Raw genomic sequence first — 24,508 nt, 5'->3', positions numbered from 1 at the left:
AATAAGCTCAGGGTAGGTTGACTGAGCATCTATTTCAGTAGGTGCAGTTTGAATTATTCTTACAAAAAATCATTCAAGGCTTGAGGAGCAGATTGGGCAGAAGTTCAAAGTTTTCTTCTAGAGGACGGATAGCGGCACTGGAGCTACAGGTTCTTAATGTACCACAAGTGCACACTATCCCTAGTGGAGCCACTGTTATCACTGTAAAACTTCCTTAAAAAATTTAGACAACTTACATGGTTTCTCAATTATTGTATCAGTCATGGTCAAGTCATGGTGAAGTCATTTTTATGTTTAGAGTCTAAGTCATAGGGTTAGAGTCTCATGTCCATCTTCAAATAAAGTTTGACAGCCTCATTCCATGTCCTAGAAGCCTCACCATGTGTTTAGAAGTCATATCTCACACCATTTTGGAGAAATTTTAAAACTAGCTATAAATCCACGTTTTCGTAGCGCGCTACAAAACCCCTGTAGCAGCCTGTTTTAGCAGAAAAACGGTTTTTACTAGTTAACTTCCAACAGCTTTCTTGAGCAGCCGAGAACTTAATTTTGCAAACTGAAAGAGGCTTTTCTTCCTAACATGCTGCACTACATAAACCTCTTTCAGTTTCTTCAATTCCATCCTGAGGTGGGAGAAATTTATGGTTAAACTTGCGCTACGAAACTGCTGTAGCTGCAGGTTACAATTCAGTTGATCAATTATGATTGACAAAGCGGCAAATCTTTTTGAAAGGTTTTGTCATCACATAGGTACATGAAAACGGTGGACAGCACATCAAGGACGTGGCAGTCTGCTCTATTTTGGGTAAATAAAGGATAAAGGACATGCTTCTTTGGATTCGAACATTTTGAGGTAAACCAAAGACCAGTAAAACAGGGATAATTTCCTATGTTTTAGGACAATGGAAAACGTGTGACATTGAAGACCAACATGGAGCCTTGAAGATCCATCACAGCCAAAATAGAAGAGGACCAGATGTCAAAGAACGAGAATGATTGTAAATCAAAGCATAATTTGGAATTAGAATCCTACTTGATTTAGATCTCTAAAAAACTCCAGTCAACACTTTGTTGTATTTATTAAGTAGTTAGAGTTTAAGAGTTGTCAGTAATAGAAGTAGTTTTTGAATTCCCCTCATGCTTGAGGAGGAATCTCGATCAGTTAGAATAAGAGCTCTATATATAGCTAAAACAACAATGTAATCGGGGTTGGAAATTTTATGAAAAAGCTGGTATTTGGCCTATGTAAGACTCATTTTCAGTAATATACATGCTGAACTTTACTTCTCAGGATTCATGAAGGATTTTTTATGTTCAGAATATGTGATGTTGTCCTTTTCTTAATTCTTACAGTGGTATGGATGTATAATCACTCAGAATTCACTGAATGTGCTCTGACTTCCTGTATACATTTATAAACTGTGTGGTCCCATATGAGTTTATGTTCTGAATGTTTAAATGCTGAATGCCCTGACTTCCATGTAAGGTTGAGTTCATTGTTATATTGAGGTGTTGTTGACTCCATAAGCCCAATGGATAGTTTTGTTTAATGTGTTTCCACCATTCATATTTTTCACAGTTGTTCTACAAGAGTTAGCCATCTTATCTTTAACCAAAATCATTAACCCATCAAGAGAGAGCCCTCTCAGGTTGAGGAGGCTAAGCCTCAGCCTAAAGTCGGTTTAAAATAGTTACACTGAGATAGTCTGATCAGCAGCCTATCAGGGTCCTATTTTGGTGATAACAGGTTCAATCCAAGCACAAAAAAAGAGTTAACATAAACTCTACCTTTATTACACTTATTCCCAAAGAAACTAGACCAACTTCCTTCAACCGCTTTATATCTATCTCATTGCATAATTTATCTTACAAAATTATAACCAAAATCCTTTCTGATTGACTCAAAAAACTCCTCCCTCACCCAATCTTAGAAAAACAAGGTGGTTTCATTCCTAACTGATAGATTGTAGATAACATCCTCCTAGTATAAGAAGGCATTAACTCTAGCCTACCTTGGGAATATCAAGGTTTCATTTTGATACTAGAAATGGAAAATGCATTCTATCGATCTAGAAAATCATTTCCTTTGTTGTTCTAGAAAATTTTGGCTTTGTCAGGGACTTCATTGACCTCATTAAAGCTTGTATCCATAGGTGCTAGATAGCTCCTTTAATTAAAGGAAGGCCATGGAAATTCTTCCAAAATCCTAGGGGACTTAGACAAGACTACCCTATCTCCCATTTCCTTTACATCATAATGTCTAAAAATCTCAACAGGAAACTTGAAGATGACAAACAAAGTGGGCTTCTCCCTAGAATCCAATATGGTAGAGGAACCAAAAGCATGAATCACTCCCAATTTTTTTATGATACTTTATTTATAGGAGGTTCTTCCTAACTATTGCTAAAAGGTTCAAAACCACCCTTGATCAAGTTCTGGAAGCCTCACGAGGAATTTTTAATGGGCTATAGAGTAGCATTTATGTTTGGAAGACTCCTCCTGAAACCCTCCAACGCATATCTCAAATTTTTGGAATACCTTGTAAAGTGGACTAGACTCATTTTAAATATATAGGCATGCCAATCTCCAAATGTCCAATGAAAGTAGAGTTCTGGATAGAGGTCATAGACAAAATGAAGAGGAAATTCCAACAATGGGGAATGTAATGGCCTAATCTAGCAAGCAAGGTAACCCTAATTAAACCATTCATATCAACCCTTTGCTTATATCAATATACAATTTTTCAAGCTCCTACAAGAATACAAAAGAAAATAGAGTTTATAATAAGAAAGTTCTTGTGGAAGATAGGCAAAACAAAAAAAAAAATTCCAATTTGATAAGCTATAAAAGGGTAATAACACCTTGTGATAAAGGAGAGGTAAGCATTCGACAACCAAACTTGATGAAATTAGCCCTGGGAGTGAAAATTATCTGGAGATTAATAAGTGGAGAATCAACATGGTGGAAGAAAGTACTAGAACAAAAATACCTGAATTTTCCCTGTCATCATCTCCTCGAAATTTAGATACCCACAGGCCCTGTTCACAAATATGGAACCTTTGCAAAAGAATCCTCCCGCTCATCCAATTCCACACTTCCAGAATTCAAGGGGGAGGGTAAGAAATTAACCTATGGGATGAGAACATAATGGGAAAGGCTAAACTCACATCTATTCAATAGATCCAACCTCTTAAGAGTTGGCTCAAAGGAAAAGGTATAGTAAACCTAGATCAATTATCAATATGGAATCAACAAGATAATTCCTTGAAAGGATGGAAAATACCTACAATCCCACTAGAGCTCCTTCAACAGTGGCATATTCTTCTTCAAAATCTCAAAGTAACAACACCAATTTTCTTTAGGAAATAAGATAGTTTGAAGTGGAACCTAATAGTAAGGGAATACATAGTAAAAATGAGATATGAAGCTTTACAAAGAGAACAAGACCATCAATCCATCTAGCGTCTCTGGAAAATTGTTTTGAAAACTAAAATTCTACCAAAAATCAATGTATTTACATGGACATTACTCAAGGGGAAGAGCCCTACAAATGATAATTTTACAAAGCGACACATTCAAGGCCCCTTTATATGTCCATTGTGCTTGAGTGCAGAGGATATCATTCAACACTTATTTCTCTCTTGTGCATTCTCAAAAGACTATTGGAAGGTTATGGTTGATTGACTTCCTGTTTAGGTAAATTTTGATCTCAATATCTCAGACTTCCTTTCCCAATTGAAATCTAATTATCGTTACTCCCTCAAAAACAAGAACCTGCTTAAGTAATTATGGGCCAATATCCTAACATTCTTATGTTGGCATGTTTAGCTAGCTAGGAACCAACATACTTTCAAAAATAATAAAATAGAAAAAAGGAAGGTGGTGGCTAAGGTCTGGTGTCTCTCCATGGAGGTCATCCCCTCCAAAGGAAACAACAAATTTTCTAAAAAATGTTTGCAAATAGAAGAAGGGTTCTGGTTCAATTTTGCATTGGACAAAACCCTCCACAACACCTGCATTCCTTTGAGAAATCGACTTAATGTAATCAACTACAAGGTAAAAATGAAAGAAAAGAAATTTATCGATTGGCTGAAAGAGAATAAATGACCCTATGCTTTCTTTGAAGGGGCATCCAAAAAAAACCTCCGAAGCGATAGAGAAAGGGGAATAATTCTCGAACCTAAAGGAGAATAAATAACCTTCTATGAATGGGGACCGGATAATGAAACAAACAATAGGGCATGAGCTTACGAACTGCTCTTGGGTGTTCATATCATCCATGACTTCAGCTTTAGAAATCAAGTAGTAATTGAGGACACTACCATTCTCATTCAAAAAATTCTCAAGCGATCAAAGCCCACTTATGGATACCTTGGGAAAATTATGACCCGAATCCAACAATAGTGGACGTATATGGAATATGCATCATTCTTTCACATCCTTAGAGAAAACAATGACAAAGCCGATGATTTGGAAAAAAAGGCTTGTTGCAGACCCCAAGGAGAAGTGAAGATCAATGAATATAGTCATGTTCTAGATATTCCCTGAAATGCTCTCATATCGCCTATGAGACAGGACATCAAAAGCACCCCCCAGAATTGATGATGGAATATGTCAAAAATGATAACGAGCACAATCTCTTGGCTCCTCAAAAAATTTCTATGGAATAGTTATCTCATCGCTATGTGGATCATCATGTCCTTGTAGGAAGGCTTGATCAGCAAATAACAAATAAAGAAGATATCCTTGTGATCGATCTCAAAGATCACGAGTTCCAAAATCCTTTTCTTTGGACCCATATGTCTCTAAATACTCCTCCTAGTATCCTCTTTTCGTTCAACAATCTATTAAGCAAATTGTTGTTGTTCCCTTCCTCCTTTGCGCCAATCCCTCCCCTCTCCATTTCACATCTCCCTAGTCCCATAGTTCCCCCCATCTCCCACCTTTCTAAGCTCAACCACAATTCTCCTGAGTCATGGCATCAAGTCCTTCCTATCCTCAATTTGTCTCCCTCGAGGCAGAACTTGAATGAGAGATGTAATCTAGAAATGGTATTCCTATTCTCTTAAACAACCTACCTCAAAGAGACACTCAACAAGACATGTTAGCAATTCTCCCTTTCTTCACTTCGTGAAACCGTGGAAAGGAAAGTTTCAGGGAATTCTAGTTCCAACAAACGCAACAACATACTCCTTCAATCTGAAGAGAGATCTATCAACCATGAACAACAAGGATAAACTGGTTTACTCTAGTAGAGCATACTAGTGGGTCTTTTTCTATGTTAAAATGGTTACCTTGTCTTTTTTTATTTTTTCTTATGTTAGAATGCAAGATGAACTGTAAATTTATCTGTATGCTACAACAATTTATAAAAATCTACGAAGTTAGTGCCGTAGGAAATACATGATTTAGTTTAATCTATGTAATAGCAAGAAAGAATAGACAAGGGGATCTAACATCAGAATTCCATCTCAATCATCAAAAAACTTTTCATAGAGGCGTTTAGCCTCTTTTTTGGAATGAATACATGATAACTGATTCTGTTAAAAATAAAAGTAAATAAATTGTTTTTTAAACTATTTTTTAAGAATAATTTGATATAATTCTATAAATTTATATTAAAATTATTGATATATTTATTTGGTAAATTTAATGATAAAACATACAACATGATGAAAAATAATAATGTTTGCAATATTTCTTTGTTCAATTATATTGCAATTTTAATTATTGTATTTAATATAAATAACAATTTCAAAGTTTTGATTTTTTTTTTTTTTACAAAATAGATAAAATAAATATGTTGGTTGTACATTGTCTTACTAGACTTATCTCTCTCTCTCTCTCTCTCTCTCTCTCTCTCTCTCTCTCTCTCTCTCTCTCTCTATATATATATATATATATATATATATATTTTAGTTAATTTAATAAACAAGTGAAAAATATTAATTTTACATTACATAACATTTCACAAAAGCTAATATTCGTTATTTACTTATGAGTCTCATTAGACAGACATAATATTTTTGGTCAACTATTTATGTATTCTTAATAATATGGTAGAAGATAAATAGTGTTCTTAATAGCTTTAATAAGTTGTACTATGATTTTAATTGTTGTGTCGAGTATAGGAGATGATTTTAAAATTTGGTTGTTTATTATCTTGATGAAATTAAAAAATTTAATTTTCCATTATCTAAATAATTTGACAGATAAAATATTAATTATTTATCATCTTGGAAATTTGACAAAAAGTAACCTATGTTGTTTTGTTTTCTTGTTTGAGTGACAAATAAACATAATCATCATAATTCAGTGATTTATGTGTTCTACTTTTGTAATTGATAAACAAAATCATCATAATTTAGTGATTTATGTGTTTCACTTTTGTAACGTCGCAATTAAATGTAACTAGCATTCTTTTCAACATAATATCAATAATGACACACAATTTTCTAGAAAATTTCCTTACATCAAATAATAATTATACTTTTACATAATAAATATATAAATTATTTTTTATGATATAAATTTTATAAAATTATATATAAAGGATAATTTGATAAATATAGTCTTGTTTGTTTGATTATTTATTTTTTCTAACTTTTTTAATATAGAGAATAACATATACTTATTTTTATTTTATTATTAACCGTAGTACAAGAGATAATGATTATATTTTTACATTGCAAGTAAATAAATTATTCTTTTAGGTTTTTTTTTGATAATTTAGTTTAGTCATAATTTCTTGAAATTATATATGAAGTGAAGCTATGAATATATGCATTAAATAAATGTGATGATAAAATGTATAAGATTATAAAAGAGAAATAATGTTACTTAGATCCCTTAAGTTGTAATACTATTTTTTGAAATCGTAATAATTATATTAATATAAGGATTAAAGTAAATAGATTTATAAACTTCAAATGAGAAAATATTTATTTATTTAAAATATAAAAATTAATAAAAATAAATCTAATAATTAATAGAAAATTGTAATCTAATAAAATTTAGAGATTAATTGATTAAAAAAATAATAATAATTAAATATTATTTATATATAGTATGTATTATAAATAATATAAAAAATAGATATATTTAAAATATATTAATTACTTTTTAAGCTTAAATCATTCAAATGAAGAGATAGACGAAATCCTTCAAGCAAAGAATGCCAAATTGAGGAGACTTCTACAAGAAGCAGAAGAGGAGAAGGATAGATTGTTGGTCCAATTACGAGCCATGCAATAGGCCTTGGAAAATATGAAGTGGAACAAATGCTTACCAAATCCATCATCGCCTTCTTCATAATAAACAATTGAGGTAAACAATGTTGATAGTTCTTCAGTTTCGTTTTCACATGATGTTGTTTCTGCTGGAAGCCTCAAGTACCCATTTTAGGATTCGAGTAACCTAAAAGAGAATGCTTGAAGGTAGTGGAAGTAAGGAGTTATTTAGGAAAATAATCCTAGCAATTTCCCAAATCATTAAGGAAAGAGAATGATGGGAATGCATCACAATATTCTCATGACAGTGCGTATTGCAGAGGAAGAGCGAAGGCAAGCTCTCATCGCTAGGATTGCACTATAAACAACCAAACGAGGTACAAAATGTCTCATTATTCTAATGTTCCTTACGATTACAAGCAGATTGTTAACGAGGAACAAAAATCATGGCATATAAAGCGATGTAGTTTTTGTCGCTTGTATAATCATATTGTTGCCAAGTGTTGGAAAAGAATGGCAACAAGAAAGAGGACAAGACGTAAAAGGTCTTCTCTACATGATCCAGATCTTTAGGGGAGGCCCCCAAGATCTCAAAAATTGAAATGCCAGAAGAAAAAGAGGAGAATTCCCAATAAACAAAACCACAAATATTTTTTTATTAAAACGGAGAATAATTGTGAAAGCTACATTATGGCAGACAAACTATCCTTTTACAAAATGCGACTTGTTACTTAGAGTATTTTTCAGTCATAATACAATGGGTCAATTCCATGGGTGAATTAATACCATGGGTGGATGTCACAATACCACGGGTCAATTCCATGGGTGAATGAATACCATGGGTGGATGTCATAATACCGTGGGTCAATTCCATGGGTGAATGAATACCATGGGCTGATGTCACAATAGCATGGGAAAATACCATGGGTGAATGAATACCATGGGTGGATGTCACTTACAATACCATGGGTGGATAAATACCATGGGCGGATGCCACTTACAACCATGGGTAAATTTCATGGGTGGATGAATAACATGGGTGGATGAATACCATGGGTTGATGCCATTTTCTATTCGGATCATTCCTCCCTCGTTAAGAAGCAATGGTCCCCATTGCGTGAAGTTCCCCCCTGCAAAGCATTTGTTGAATATGAAGAGTCACTGAAGATAAGGGTTTTATATGGTTAACCCATAACCATGATGAACGAATATCTAAGGATAGAGATACCCTATAATGCTTGTGACCAAATGTGATACTAACAATGTGTGACCTAGAAAATGGACTTCTACGGAGTATGGGTTTGTGGATGGCCCATAACCATGATGAACGAAGATCCAAGGATAGAGATACCCTGTAATGCTTGTGACAAACTATGTTACTGACAGTGTGCGGCCTAACAAATGGACTTCAATGAAGTGTGGGTTTGTGGATGACCCATAACCATGACAAACGAAGATCTAAGGATAGAGATACCCTGTAATGCTTGTGACCAACTGTGATACTAACAATGTACGCCCTAGCAAATGGACTTCGATGACAAGGATTTTGTGCGGTTGACCCATAACCATGATGTTGGTTGTTGATGAAGTAGCAGGTTCCTACATAGCCTGGGGTGGGAGGGCACGTCTCCAAAGAACCCAAGCTGAATGTTGCTATGCTGAAACTGATGAATGTGAAGTAGGTGCCTACTAAAGCAGGGTGGGAGGGCATGTCTCCAAAGGGAACCTACTCTGAATGGTACTCCAGAATTAAAATGGACATAACTCGGTTAATATAACTCAGAATATTTATTATAACCTATTTTTGGAAACAAAATGACCATTTTTCATATTCCCATATTTTGGAAATCCTTATCTGGACACTCTAAAATCTCATATTCATGCTGCAATGTTTCCACCATCACAAAAGTTCTGAAAAAATCACTGATACTAAATTAACGATATCTCCCACATCTTGACTTCGATACAACATATATTTTTTTTTCCATTTGGGTATTTTTTCTTAAGGAATCCAGATCTATTATTCTTTATTGTAAATTTTGCACCAAAAATTTCATATCTAATTTGCAAACTCGCCAACCAAAAACATTCCTACAAACAAAAGAAAAAAGAAAAATTCTTCCCGCTTGTTCCATGAAAATGCTCTGTGGAGGATGTAGCACATGCCTGAAGATAGTTGAATATTTTTGCAAAATTTCAAACTCAAATATGCATCAAACTCTCATTCCCATAGAATCATAACTTGCTTTGATACCATTGATCCAGATCTTGGGGGGAGGTCCCCAAGATCTAAAAAATTGAAATGCCAGAAGAAAAAGAGGAGAATTCCCAATAAACAAAACCAGAAATTGTCCTTTTACAAAATGTGACTTGTTACTTATAGTACTTTTCAGTTACAATACCATGGGTCAATTCCATGGGCGAATGAATACCATGGCTGGATGTCACAATACCATGGGTCAATTCCATGATTGAATGAATACCATGGGTGGATGTCATAATACCATGGGAAAATACCATGGGTGAATGAATACCATGGGTGGATATCACTTACAATTCCATGGGGGGAGAAATACCATCGGTGGATGCCACTTACAATACCATGCGTAAATTCTATGGTAGGATAAATAACATGGGAGGATGAATACCATGGGTTGATGCCATTTTCTACTCAGATCACTACATCAGGTAAGAGAGAAGGTTAAGTAGGTTTGGAGGAAGAAGAATTTTTGCAGTCATTGCAAAAGAGGTGGACATCAGAGAGGCACATGTTGGAGGCTCCATCCAAAGCAAAATCTCAAGAAGGAAAAAGTGCTTATGCAGGAACCAGCTAGTGAGGTTGTTCAACAAGCGAATCAGCTACACGAAGGTAACCCATTCACTTTGTTCAGTGAGAGATGGTTTTAATAGATATAGTAGTTCTTCATGCCGCATTTTGTAAATAACATATTGTGAAATGATTCTAAAAGTGATGAAGTGTTTTCCATCACTTACGAATTCAACATGATAATGTTTTGGGCCTTTTATTGATAATTTGGGGTATTGGTTTTTATTGTGATTCTAACATAAACTTGACCAAAGAGTGTGTTATAAAATCTTAGAAAGTATGGGGTGTTCTTGGGTCATGATAGGTCATGTAATTGAACATGTATTTTTCAAGATGTACGAGAGGTTTTTGTAAAGTACATGTGTCATTTCATCACTTATGGCTCTAAAGTACAAAGGTGAAGGAGAAGGCAGTGTGGCCTATTAGGTCACTTGTTGTGCAAATGAGGTAGTACATCAGATTGCAGATTTTGTTCACGATTTTGGGGAGGAATGATCTAGGTGGCTTGAGAAAAGATCAAAAATCAAAGTCCTTGGATTGCAATAAAACTAGGATGATATAAAAGATCTCGTCACAATTTTTCCAACAGTGCAAATGACACCTCAATTTGAGTTTGTATGACAAAGTTATAGCCAATCAAAGTGTTGGTCAAACTAGATAAAATTCAAAGTGAAAAGTAAACCAGAGGGTGCCTCGTGGCACTCCCACAGGTTGCCACATGGTAGCCCAATTACAAGACTAGGTCGACCACAACAGGTGATGTGGCAATATCATAAGTCGACACATGGCATGTATTTGATAGAAGTGGCATATGATGTGGACCAATCAGAGGTTGCCACATGACCCAATCACATGGTGCCACATGTCACCTCAAATTAGGCCCAAGTGGCCTTCACATGGTTTAACCTACATTTTTGTCTTATTCTCATGGCTTGGGGAGTCGTTACAATATGGTCATATGTATACCATATATTACATGGTTTGAAAACTATATTAAAACCAAAATTGGGCTTTAAAACTATACTAAAAAAAAAATGGAATTCCATGGGTTTTGAACCCAAAACCTCCCTAACACGTGAATTAATATGACTATTCCAACCATTGTGCGAACCACACACTTTGTCTTATTCACCCTCACACATTGTTATAAAATACCATTCATATGGTTCGAAAAGAACCATGGAGAATACATGAGAGATGAGGGTGAAAGCAGGCCAATGAATACATGAATCTCAAGAATAATTTTAGGAATATTGTTAGGGCATATGTTAGCTAATATTTCAAAGAATATTCTTTTAGTAATATTTGAGTAATCATTATGATTCCCTAGGGACCAGTTTTTGAAGTTGTGAGAATTATGCCAACTTTATACTCATTTTTCTCAGTTTTTCACAAGGAAGATGATGGTGTGATAAGATTCTTCATCTCAGCAACATAATTTTAGTTAGCCAATGAAACATAATATTTGAATAATCTTTGAGATTCTTGAGGAGACCAAAGTTTTCTGAGTTAGAAGGGGGTCGAGTTTACATTCATGTGTCACAAATTTTCACCAGGAATTCAACTGTGTAGTCTATTTCTTCAGCAAAGATGTTCATTTTCAAGCCATTCTTGACAGTGGAGGAATAAGATGTATTAATTCCACATATTCTTTTGATTTTTGTTAAGCTGATAATTTTATGTTGAGATTCTTATTTTCTATTTTTTTTGAGGATCCTTGTATGCCACTTCATGTGAGAGTTCGAGATTTTGTCATGTTGAAGGAGAGATTATATCCGTGAGAGTTATTATATAAGAACATGTTGTGGAGAGACATGCAACTATAGTTAAGGGAGTTATTCCTTGTATTGACAAAAAAAAACAACACATCATGTATTCATCATTATCTTGCAGCAATTAATGAAGCAACCTTTCCACTCTTGACACCAGGCCTAGAGATGTAACCCACACTAGATGAACTCTGTTATCAAGTTATGTTTGTTCTTTGATTTGATGGTTTCCTTTATGTTTCCTCTCCTTTAAATTATGCACATGTGCTTTTCTATACTCTTTCACATGTGATTCTACTAACATCATAGAAGTTAAAGATCTTGGTTAATTTTGATAACCGAGAGAATTCAGATCAACAGTGATAAAAAAATTAGTGGAAGAAGAGGAGTTTCAAAGAACAATTTGGAGTATGCATCCAGACAAAGGACTGAGGCCAAATGGATTCACCATAGCCTTCTACCACACGTTTCGGGAGATCATAAGAAAATATCTAATCAAGATGATCTGATGGGTTCAATCCAAGCACAAAATAAGAGTTAACATAAACTCTACCTTTATTACACTTATTCCCAAAGAAACTAGACCAACTTCCTTCAACCGCTTCATACATATCTCATTGCATAACTTCTCTTACAAAATTATAACTAAAATCCTTTCTGATTGACTCAAAAACCTCCTCCCTCACCCAATCTTAGAAAAACAAGGTGGTTTCATTCTTAACTGATAGATTGTAGATAACATCCTCCTAGTATAAGAAGGCATTAACTCTAGCCTATCTTGGGAATATCAAGGTTTCATTTTGATACTAGAAATGGAAAATGCATTCTATCGATCTAGAAAATCATTTCCTTTGTTGTTCTAGAAAATTTGGGCTTTGTTAGGAACTTCATTGACCTCATTAAAGCTTGTATCCATAGGTGCTAGATAGCTCTTTTAATTAAAGGAAGGCCATGGAAATTCTTCCAAAATCCTAGGGGACTTAGATAAGACGGCCTTATCTCCCCTTTCCTTTACATCATAATGTCTAAAAATCTCAACAGGAAACTTGAAGACGACAAACAAAGTGGGCTTCAACCTGGAATCCAATATGGTAGAGGAACCAAAAGCATGAATCACTCCCAATTTTTTAATGATACTTTATTTATAGGAGGTTCTTCCTAACTATTGCTAGAAGGTTCAAAACCACCCTTGATCAAGTTCTGAAAGTCTCACGAGGAATTTTTAATGGTCTATAGAGTAGCATTTATGTTTGGAAGACTCCTCCTGAAACCATCCAACACATATCTCAAATATTTAGAATACCTTGTAAAGTGGACTAGACTCATTTTAAATATATAGGCATGCCAATCTCCAAATGTCCAATGAATGTAGAGGTCTGGATAGAGGTCATAGACGAAATGAAGAGGAAATTCCAACAATGGGGAATGCAATGGCCTAATCTAGCAAGTAGTGTAACCCTAATTAAACCATTTCAATCAACCCTTTACTTATATCAATATACAATTTTTCAAGCTCCTGCAAGAATACAAAAGAAAATAGAGTTTATAATAAGAAAGTTCTTGTGGCAGATAGGAAAAACAAAAAAAAATTCCAATTTGATAAGCTAGAAAAAGGTAATAACACCTTGTGATAAAGGAGAGGTAAGCATTCGATAACCAAACTTGATGAACTTAGCCCTGGGAGCGAAAATTATTTGGAGATTAATAAGTGGAGAATCAACATGGTGGAAGAAAGTACTAGAACAAAAATACCTGAATGTTCCCTGTCATCATCTCCTCCAAATTCAGATACCCAAAGGCCCTATTCGCAAATATGGAACCTTTGCAAAAAAATCCTCTCGCTCATCCAATTCCACACTTCCAGAATTCAAGGGGGAGGGTAAGAAATTAACCTATGGGATGACAACATAATGGGAAAGGCTAAACTCACATCTATTCCATAGATCCGACATCTTAAGAATTGGCTCAAAGGAAAAGGTATAGTAAACCTAGATCAATTATCAGTATGGAATCAACAAGATAATTCCTCGAAAGGATGGAAAATACCTATAATCCCACCAGAGCTCCTTCAATAGTGGCATATTCTTCTTCAAAATCTCAAAGTAGCAACACCAATTTGCTTTAGGAAATAAGATAGTTTCAAGTGGAACCTGATAGTAAGGGAATACATAGTAAAAAGGAGATATGAAGCTTTACAAAGAGAACAAGACCATCAATCCATCTAGCGTCTCTGGAAAATTGTTTGGAAAACTAAAATTCTACCAAAAATCAATGTATTTACATGGACATTACTCAAGGGGAAGAGCCCTACAAATTATAATTTTACAAAGTGATGCATTCAAGGCCCCTTTATATGTCCATTGTGCTTGAGTGCAGAGGAGATCATTCAACACTTATTTCTCTCTTGTGCATTCTCAAAAGACTATTGGAAGGTTATGGTTGATCGAATTCCTGTTTAGTTAAATTTTGATCTCAATATCTTAGACTTCTTTTCCCAATTGAAATCTAATTATCGTTACTCCCTCAAAAACAAGAACCTGCTTAAGTAATTATGGGCCAATATCCTAACATTCTTATGTTAGCTACTTTATCTAGTTAGGAACCAATATACTTTCAAAAATAATAAAATAGAAAAAGGAAGGTGGTGGCTAAGGTCTGGTGTCTCTCCATGGAGGTCATCCCCTCCAAAGGAAACAACAAATTTTCTAAAAAATGTTTGCAAATAGAAGAAGGGTTCTAGTTCAATTTTGCATTGGAAAAAACCCTCCACAACACCTGCATTCCTTTGAGAAATTGACTTAACGTAATCAACTACAAGGTAAAAATGAAAGACAAGAAATTTATCGATTGGCTGAAAGAGAATAGATGACCCTACCCTTTCTTTGAAGGGGCATCCAAAAAAACCTCCGAAGCAATAGAGAAATGCGAATAATTCTTGAACCTAAAGGAGAATACATAACCTCCTATGAATGGGGACTGGGTAATGAAACAAACAATAGGGCATAAGCTTACGGATTGATCCTGGGTGTTCATATCCTCCATGACTTCAGCTTTAGAAATCAAGTAGTAATTGGGGACACTACCATTCTCATTCAAAAAATTCTCAAGGGATCGAAGCCCACTCATGGATACCTTGGGAAAATTATGACTCGAATCCAACAATAGTGGACGTATATGGAATATGCATCATTCTTTCACATCCTTAGAGAAAACAATGACAAAGCCGATGATTTGGGAAATAAGGCTTGTTGCAGACCCCAAGGAGAAGTGAAGATCAATGAATATAGTCATGTTCTAGATATTCCCTGAAATGCTCTCATATCGCCTATGAGATAGGACATCAAAAGCACCCCCTTAGAACTCATGATGGAATATCTCAAAAATGATAACAAGCACAATCTCTTAGCTCCTCAGAAAATCTCTAAGGAATAGTTATCTCATTCCTATGTGGATCATCATGTCCTCGTAGGAAGCTTTGATCACCAAATAAAAAATAAAGAAAATATCCTTGTGATCAATCTCAAAGATCACGAGTTCCAAAATCCTTTTCTTTGGACCCATAAGTCTCTAAATACTCCTCCTAGTATCCTCATTTCATTCAACAATCTATTCAGTAAATTGTTGTTGTTCGCTTCCTCCTTTGCACCAATCCCTCCCCTCTCCATTTCACATCTCCCTAGTCCCAAAATTTCCCCCATATCCCACCCTTCTAAGCTCAACCACAATGCTCCTAAGTCCTGGCATCGAGTCCTTCCTATCCTCAATTTGTCTCCCTCAATGCAGGACTTGAATGAGAGATGTAAACTAGAAATGGTGTTCCTATACTCTCAAACAACCTATCTTAAAGAGACACTCAACAAGACATGTTAGTAATGCTCCCTTTCTTCACTTCGTGAAACCGTGGAAAGGAAAGTTGGAGGGAATTCTAGTTCCAACAAACGCGACAACATACTCCTTTAATCTAAAGAGAGATCTATCAACCACGAACAACAAGGATAAACTGGATTACTCTACTAGAAAATACTAGTGGGTCTTTTTCTAAGTTAAAATGGTTACCTTGTCTTTTTTTTATTTTGTCTTATGTTAGAATGCAAGATGAACTATAATTTTATCCATATGCTACAACAATTTATAAAAATCTACGATGCATAGGAAATATAAGGTTTAGTTTAATATATGTAATAGCAAGAAAGAATAGACAAGGGGATCTAACATCGGAATTCCATCTCAATCATCAAAAAACTTTTTATAAAAGCGTTCGGCCTATTTTCTGGAATGAATACAAGATAACTGGTTCTGTTAAAAATTAAAATAAATAAATTGTTTTTTAAACTATTTTTTAAGAATAATTTGATATAATTCTATAAATTTATATTAAAATTATTAATATATTTATTTGGTAAATTTCATGATAAAACATACAACATGATGAAAAATAATAATGTTTGCAATATTTCTTTGTTCAATTATATTACAATTTTAATTATTGTAATTAATATAAATGACAATTTCAAAATTTTGATTATTAATTTTTTTTACAAATAGATAAAATAAATATGTTGGTTGTACATTGTCTTACTAGACTTATATATATATATATATATATATATATATATATATATATATATATATATATATATATATTAGTTAATTTAATAAACAAGTGAAAACTCTTAATTGTACATTACGTAACATTTTACAAAACCTAATATTTGTTATTTACTTATGAGTCTAATTGGACAGACATAATATTTTTGGTCAACTATTTATGTATTCTTAATAATATGATAGAAGATAAATAGTGTTCTTAATAGCTTTAATAAGTTGTACTATGCCCCGAATGCGGGTGACATTAATGAACTTAATGCTTTTCATGACAGATAGTAAGGGCTGGTACTGCCAGCTGCAGGGCAGCATGGCTTCCCAGGATTTCACCCGGCGCAAGAAGGATAAACTTAAGAAGGGAAGATTTGGTAGGATCTCGGCATTAATGGTTTGCTCCGTTCGAAGTGAAGCAATGGTGGTTATAATCATGGCGCTCTCGTTTATTCTCTTCACAATTAGTGTTCAGTCTTCATGCTCCAGGCCTTGGTTTGCTACGGATTTTGGGGGAAAGCAGGTCTCTGCTCACAGAGGCAAGCTTCATGCCTGTACCCCATTATCTTGGAGGCGGTATTATTATGTTAAGGGTCTTGATGGCAGGATAAACTCTGCTATAAGCGGTAAGCTTTCTACTGCTCTGGAATTTCGAATTGGGCGGTCCTCACCTTCCTCTCAGGCCTACTTTGTGCACTCGTATTGGTTCCCGGTGCAGTCTTTTTGCCCTCCAGTCATTGTTCCTGGTTGTTCAGTGCCTCCCCCTACGCACCTCAATATGGTTCGCCAGAGTGGGAGGAATCGTTCCAGGGGGCGCCGAGGTAGCCGAAGGCATTCGAAGGCAAGCTGTTCTGTGGACCCTGAACTGTCTCCTGTCAATCTCCCCTCCTCTCCGGTGAATGTGCCTCCTCCTAGCCCCGCTCGCAAGCCAACTCCGAATAGTGCATTTCAAACCACTCATTTCAAGTTCCAAAGCAATCTTAATAGGCCATTGATCACCGCTCATATCACTATTATCCTTTCGGAAGAAGAAAACCAGCTTTATCCTCTGACGTGCGTGGCTCCTGAGCCTTCTCAAAGCAGTGAGAAATTTACGGATGGGGAAGCCCGGAGAAACGAAAGGGAGATAGGCTTGGCAAGGATGAAGCTCCCAGCGTTACTCCGCCTCTTGAAGACATTGTCCCGGTGGCCGGGGAAGGGAATTCCAGAGCCACTAATCATCCCATGGCGAACCCAGTGGGCGAGAAGGCTGGAAGTGAAGATTTGTGGATTGGCAGCGCGTGTCCGGTAGTGGAGAAGCCTCCTAGTGAGGACGTGGAAGTTTAAGGCCACCTGGGTCTGTTCAATCTTTCTTTTTGGTTTTGCTGACGTTTCAGATGACTACTTCCAGGCAGTTTTGTTTGCAGTCATGGTTCAGCATCTTCAACCAGATGATTTTGTTTCCCTCCAGGGCAGTGGCAGTATAATTATCTTCTGGTTTGCCAAGGAAAATGTCTATCTTGCTTTCACGTTTCTTCTTATGTTCTACTGGTCTATCTCTGGGCTCTACATATGTTTTCTAGCTTTCTGTAACTGGTCTTCCCAGGTTCTTTCTATACTGGGGCAGTTTTGCTGCGTTGAGTGCTCTCGGGTACTGTTATCTGAGGCCTCAACTCCTTGTAATATTATTTTACTTTTCAGTTAATAGAATTTAGTCTTTGCCGAGAAAAAAAAATAAGTTGTACTATGATTTTAATTGTTGTGTCGAGTATAGGAGATGATTCTAAAATTTAGTTGTTTATTATCTTGATGAAATTAAAAAAATTGATTTTCCATTATCTAAATAATTTGATAGATAAAATATTAATTATTTATCATCTTGGAAATTTGACAAAAAGTAACCTATGTTGTTTTGTTTTCTTGTTTGAGTGACGGATAAACATAATCATGATAATTCAATGATTTATGTGTTCTACTTTTGTAATTGATAAACAAAATCATCATAATTTAGTGATTTATGTGTTTCACTTTTGTAATGTCGCAATTACACGTAACTAGCATTCTTTTCAACATAATATCAATAACGACACACAATTTTCTAGAAAATTTCCTTACATCAAATAATAATTATAGTTTTACATAATAAATATATAAATTATTTTTTATGATATAAATTTTATAAAATTATATATAAAGGATAATTTGATAAATATAGTCTTGTTTGTTTGATTATTTATTTATTCTAACTTTTTTAATATAGAGAATAACATATACTTATTTTTATTTTATTATTAACCATAGTACGAGAGATAATGATTATATTTTTACATCATAAGTAAATAAATTATTCTTTTAAATTATTATTTTGATAATTTAGTTCAATCATAATTTCTTGAAATTATATATGAAGTGAAGCTATGAATATATGCATTAAATAAATGTGATGATAAAATGTATAAGATTATAAGATCCCTTAAGTTGTAATACTATTTTTTGAAACCATAATAATTATATTAATATAAAGATTAAAATAAATAGATTTATAAATTTCAAATGAGAAAATATTTATTTATTCAAAATATAATAATTAATAAAAATAAATCTAATAATTAATAGAAAATTGTAATCTAATAAAATTTAGAGATTAATTGATTAAGAAAATAATAATAATTAAATATTATTTATATATAATATGTATTATAAAAAAGATAAAAAATAAATATATTTAAAATATATTAATTACTTTTTTAACTTAAAAATATTAAATTTATATAAATCTATATTTGTCTATGAAATATGTTATGGAAAACTTTTAATAATATTAAACAGTTAATTTAAACACATTTCAAACTTATACCAAAATTATCACACATGCCATTGTTATATTATAATTTTATTATTAATAAAACATTTATTTACATATAATTGTATTATAAAGATCAAATGTATTTAATCATTTATGATGGTATTTTGAATAAAAATGTGTTTTTAATATGAAGAATATAAAAATGTTCTTTTAATAGGAAGGATATCATATTATAAATATTTAATATCGGTGGTATAGTTGATGATTTTTAATTGTTAATATATATATATATATCTATATATATATATATATATATATATATATATATATATATATAATTTAATTTTATCATATTTAATTATTAAAAATTATATAAATATATATTTTGTACTTTTAAAAATATGTAAGTATTATGTTAAATTAATGTGCATTATTTTAAATAAGAAAGAGTTTCTTTGTATGTCTTTCTATTTAATTTTATATTGTTATTCTTAAGGATGTTTACTAGGTTTTTCCAATAACAGAATTTACATTTGATACTTTTTTTAGACCAAGACTTTAATTTTGATACCTCTTATCAATATAACTTAAGGAAAATATTCTCGTTGATCTATTAAGTATGACCCTAAAATTTGTGTGAAGATGTGGTGTGTGTTTCATTATGTCATATCAACCCTAAGGCTTTTCCTCGGGGCTATTAACCTCTTTTAATGGCTACCGTATTGAATTAAAGTAAGCTAATTAACCAAAAATATCATTATTTTATAGTTCATAAGAAATTATTAAATCACTAAATTTTTTTAATTGAGTTATTCATATATTACATATTACACAAAAAAGATTACATTTTTTCTAACTTTGTGCCTGACACATGATCACTTTTCTTATAATACTTTTCATTTCTAATAGAGCTATCCATATTATTTATAGTTTTAATTAGGTGAGAAGTCCTAGATATAACTATAAGAGACAAAATTCTAATCAATAGTTTAGTTTATGGGTGAGAATAAATTATAGTGTGTTTCTCTTATCATTTAACATAAAGAATTAATAACAAAGAGAATTTGGAAAATCATTATAGCACCTACCTTTTGGTATTATAAGTTGATTTCTATTGGTATTTAAATGGGCTGAAGTGACTCTAATCTAGCACTCCTAGTTTTAAGCTTGCTTGATTGCTTCAACCTTTTATGCAATAAATGTCTTGACTAAGCTTCACAGTTGTGGTTTACGAAATCTAATTTGTTTAGGGATTTTTGTTAAATACATTACTTCACAATTTGTAGGGTTATGTTAGATTTACTGTGCTAGCAAAGGTTTGTGAGGTTGAATACTTGGTGTTCCTAATGCAAGAAAAACTTTTGTCTACTCCCTATAAGTTCTATGTCAATGGCATGAAAATCGATGCTGCCTCGTTTATCCCTAGCAAGATTTTGAATTCTCTCTACCTCTTCCTTAATTGTGGTTTAGAAACTTTTGTCATACCATGGTGTTTCCTCCTTGAACACAATATCTATTATGGTTTGTTTAATAGGGGATATTTACTTTCTACATATTTTACATGACCATGTCCACCCTATTTTGACTTCCTTAACATGCTCTCTTTAGGTGTTGACTTCCCTTCTACTTGGTGAGAGTTCATTGTTATTCTTTGATTTTGGATATTCATAAGACTATGAGTGGAGGAATGAAATAGGAATGTAACCTTCACTTAATCCCTACCAAACTTTGAGAAGGTATACCATATCCCAAGAATAGAGACATAATCTCACCTCAATCATTAAACCTTGATTCCCATGTCTATAGAAACATCGAGGGTACGAAAATTATATCTTCCCTCTAGTAATAAGTTGGACAGGATCCAAGAAGGATTAAGTAGATATTATGCTAGAATAATCTCACGCAACTCCAAGAATTAGGAAGAAAAACTAGATAAATAAGAGAATCAACCAATAAGTCAAAGATGTTGACCTTGCCTAAGAAATTTGAGCATGGACTACCACACTCATGATACCTGAATCCTACCTCTTCGAATTTTGATACAATTTCCTAATTGAAAACTTAATTCCTATATGGAATTCATTAATTATCATGCTAAAATGGAAACATATTTTAGAGATAAAAGGGTTAGGTTGAAGCAACCCTTAATGTCATTACCTCCTCTTCCACATTCATAGTCATGAAAACCATTAAATGCTACCTATTTATTAAAGGGTCAGGGATCCTTCCCTTATTATTATAAAATGATTATTAGGAATATTATCACATTTAATTATTTAATATATTCAAAAATATACTTAAAATTATTTTATATGAATATGTTTTTTTTAAGTTATTTTTTCTATTACCTTAGAATTTCATATTACATTGTTCCAAACATCTCATATCATTATAGTTCATACCGTTATCTATATCAATCTTCCATTAGGGAAACTATATCTATTGACCAGTCATGTAATAAAATGAGTCAAAATAAGGATCTAATGTAGTGATCAACCAATGCTAACAGAGATAGAGTAAGATGAAGAGACAAAAATCTAAAGCACGTCATGAAAAATAATCAAGAACCTGATGAGGTCACTAGAGCAAGATCATGTACAATGATACTAGCAGGAGAGGAAGACCTAAGTTCACATTAAAGACGGATTTCCAAATGAGCTAAATGAGCATCTAAGATAGTTAAACAAGGGAATTGATGACACTACACCCTTTTTATCTCATTCAAGGAAGAAATAATATCATTCAGATATTCTCGTTTCTCTTGTAGGACTCTACCTAAATGAGTATTCAATTACCAATGGAGGGTGATATAACTCAAATATTGGTTTTGCTTTCCCTTGGTATAACTACGGTCACAAAGCCAATTGGCTACTTCCTCCGTGATCTAAAAATCAAAGTGTGCCTATCAATCATTGTTAGTGTAGGTTTTTATCTAGTGAACATCTATTCCTAGGCATGTGACTGACCTTGTCGGTATCTACCCCCACCACCCCTATGGTTATGCATGCATTGTTGTAGCCTAATGCGACAATGGGAAAATAAAAAATATAGACAAATGACACACACCATACTCAGGAAATGAATAAGTATTTTGAACAAACTGAAACTGAAGATATATTAGAGGAGAAGATGAAACAAGGCAACCAAAACCTTCAAGGAAAAAGAGTTTGATACATCATATGAATATGTTATATGACATGAGTGATTCAAGTTCAAAAGACGATCCATTTTTGGGACAATTCTCATTCTATATATCACCTTTATATAGGGAAATAATTATTTATTATTATTATTATTTATAGGTGAATTTGGATTATCTAAAGCATTCCTTGATTACTATTGATGTTACAAATATGAACAAATAACCATATTCAAGACATATCTCATTCTAGATATCCGTTAAATGTATATGAAATCATGAGTATTCTTAGATTTACTTGGTTTGGATTTGTAGGTGAGCTATATTCATCCGCAATGTTCATTGTTTTCTCTCAATGTTATGAATATGAAACGGGATACATCTTCAAGATAAATATTATTGTAGATATCCCCTTTATATAGGGAAATAATGACTATTTTTATATTTTTGTGTTTTGAATTTGCAAGTGAATTTAGATTATCCATTGTGTTTTTTTTTCATTATTGTCAATGTGGTGAATACAAAAGAGGGTCAATATTGGAGATAGATATCATTTTATATATTGCCTGCATGTATGGAAATAATGATTATTCTTATATTTATTTGTTATGGATTTGTAGATAAATTCATATCATCCATAGTGTTCACTGATTACTATCAACATTTAAAATTTGAAGGAGGATACATCCTTGAGATATATATCATTCTAGATATCCCCTCCACATATGGAAGATAACAATTATTTTTATATTTCTTTGGTTTGGATTTGCATATCAATTTAGATTCTCCATAGTGCTCTTTTATTTTTGTTAATGTTTCAAACTTGAAATAGGATCCATTTGTATGATAGATATTGTTCGAAATACATGTTAATGTAAATATTTTGGAAAAGTGTACCAAAAATACTTCACTTAAGTCACTGGTAACTAGTGACCCTAACAACAGAATGTGGTCGCTTTTATTCTTCAAATTTGTAAGGAAAATGATAAAACCATGCAAGAAAATATATGATAAAATCCAAAAACATATAGCAATAATAAAGAAAAGTGCAATAACCCAATAGAGGACTTTAAATTAATAATAATTTTAATGAAACACATGGTGAAAAAGATTTGCAACATGGGTCTGTAAATCTCCCTAAATGGGATGGGTTTTTTTTATGTCCTTGTGCTTCAACGATCTTGCTTTTCTCTCTCAAATGTGCAGAAAATCCAAAAGAAAGGTAGAACTCAATTGGGAGCTCAAATTTTATGAGATGAAAATGACAATGATGATAATGATCATGGTGAAGAATGAGTGGAAAACCCTCTTATTTATAACAAAGTATTGACCTAAATTAGGAACTAGAAAATAATAAAATATTATTGACCACATCAGAATCTAGTTGTTAGGAATACTTTATTATATTTTTTGGAGAGAGAAAATATATTCAAAATGGTCAAATATATTTATTTAGAAAATGGTTGAAGTAATTAACAAATAAAATGATTTATTAATTACTTTATGAGAATTAAGTAAATTGTGATTTGAAATAATTATTAAATAATGGTTTAACAATTATTCCAAAAATAAGAACAGAGAATAATAAACAAATTTTGATTTATTTAATTATTCCAAGAAGATTTAGTCAAATGTGACAAGGAATAAATATCATATAATGATTTAATAATTATTCCTAGAGAATATTAAATAAATGTCGATTTATTTAAATATTCTTATGGGTTTTTTTAATTTTAATTAGAAATAATTTAATAAAAATGGTTTACTAAATTATTTCCTATAGTGAAAGTGAATTTACTATGGTAAAATTAATGCTATGAGGTGTATTTCAATTGACCTAGCAAGAAATGGCTAGGTGATCATTTTTTGGTGATAACAATTTTCCTCCCAACGTAAGTGTCGATATCAAATCGTATGACCGAAATACGTTGTAGGTTACAATTTCACGAGACACCAAAGGGGAATCAAAGAGAGGGGGAGAGAGAGAGAGAGATGAAGAAAGGCAAGGAAGGACTGAAAATTGAGGGGGTGATACCTAATAAACTGATATAAGTATACGTTTATTTTGGAGTACATGATCTCAAATGAGACGGGGGAGGTATACACATACCCATTGACATAACTAAATATAAATAATAACGATGTGACCAACAATATGGGTAT

This window comes from Pinus tabuliformis, chromosome Q (genome assembly GCF_031772625.1).
Source record: "Pinus tabuliformis cultivar Carrire ecotype Pingquan chromosome Q, CPIR1, whole genome shotgun sequence".
Lineage (NCBI taxonomy): Eukaryota > Viridiplantae > Streptophyta > Pinopsida > Pinales > Pinaceae > Pinus > Pinus tabuliformis.
The sequence above is the reverse complement of the archived record's forward strand: the minus strand, read 5'-3'. Positions refer to the sequence as shown.